Source organism: Suricata suricatta, chromosome 10 (genome assembly GCF_006229205.1).
Source record: "Suricata suricatta isolate VVHF042 chromosome 10, meerkat_22Aug2017_6uvM2_HiC, whole genome shotgun sequence".
Lineage (NCBI taxonomy): Eukaryota > Metazoa > Chordata > Mammalia > Carnivora > Herpestidae > Suricata > Suricata suricatta.
The window spans coordinates 28,190,620-28,192,346 of NC_043709.1; positions in this window are offsets into that span (position 1 = coordinate 28,190,620).

Below are 1,727 nucleotides of genomic sequence, written 5' to 3' on the forward strand. Positions count from 1 at the left end.
TGAAATTAGGTGATTAACTAGTTGTTACTTAACCTTCTAATTTCTGTATAAGTCTAATTACATGAAACAGAAGTTGGTGTTTTGATTTTTTACTTTGCTTTTCTGTTTGGAGTGTCATTGTAACTACTGTATTGTAAATGATGGAAAATAATTGCATATGTTAAAAAATATGAAACTTTATAAAGTAAAAAAAATAAAAGAAAAAATGTAAAAGAAAAAAAAACTTTAAATACCATGAATTTGTGAAGACTTACCCAAAGTGTTCAGTCTAGGCAAAGCTACTCTTTGCTGATCTAAATCGATTTCTGAGGACCTTGGCACATGGGCGCTCATGGTGCCAAGGCTACTGTTTGCTGGCAGTGATGAAAACGACGCAGGAGCCCCTTGCGGGAGATCATCTGGCCTGACAACTGCAGTCCTTTCATTCCATTCCTTCCACTCGCATCATCAAGGGACTTTCAGATTCATCTGGTGGCTGACGGATGTCAGCTCTTGGTTGGCCAAGCCAACTATTTTGCAAACCAATTCACAGAAAGGTACACCTCAACAAAATGTGGAGTTTATTGCTTTCATCTCCCCTTTTCCTGGAACAATAGTGTAATTGATCTATTTTTGGTTTGGAGTATGTTATATCTTAATTGGTTTATGAAAAGATATGATCCTGTATACTGTTGGCTTGTGAAATTTTATTTTTACGAATTATAATTCCAGCAGTCAATCATGTGTTAAATAAATTATTGGCAAAGACAATCTCAGTCTCTGAACCTAATTTGCTGCAAACAAAAAAACAGTGTATCTATCTCTGTCTGTAAGGGATCTATGTAGAGAAAGGTATATCATGCCACAGTTCTAATAGCAACTGCTACATTTCAGGAGTTATTGTTATTCTATAATGCAAAACGTTTTACATTGTAAAAACAAACAACAGCAAAGGAAAATCTAAGATAATTATTGCCAAGTTATAAAGGACTCTCTCATTTACAGTATATTTTTATCTGTTCTCACATTTTCTCAAAACATTATGTTAAAAATAAAGTTAGTGTTCATATATTTCATTCAATAGTTAGAAATATGTTGTGTGAGATAAAGACCCCAAACAAATAATTAGATAACACGGTAGTAAAATTTCATGGTATTAAATTTGGGGTAACATGGAATAAGGTTTGTTTTTCTTGCTCAACAAATCAGCCTTTTGAGTCACCTTGTTAGTTTAGTTGGCATATTTTCAATCGACTAAAATATTTGCAATTGGCTATTCAATTATTTTGAACAATCACTTTGGTAGCTCAGGACTTAAAATAAGAACATTAGCTACTTGCTTCCCATGAATAGCTTTACCTGCAGTGTAGTTAATTAAAAAATAAATAAATAAAAATAATTGAACACTTAGCTTTTTCAACTAAAACATATTATATCAGGGCTAAGTTACTAATTCTTTATATCAAGATGCTTTATTTCTGTTCTAAAACTGCTAATAAAGAATGGGTTATAGGTAAAATAAGTCCCATGAGCTCAGCTTTTTCATTACCAAGATAAAACAATAAGCCCAGAATGAGGATCAAGTCAGTATGCCAAGGTCAGAAGTACTAAGGCAAAGCTGTAATAGGGGAGAAAATAGCAATGTAGAAATAAGCTCCAAAGATTTAATAAAAGGAGCAGGTAAAGTACAGCGCAGGAATAAGACATGTTTGGTTTCAAGCTGCACTTGGACTCCAGTCTGACCCTGA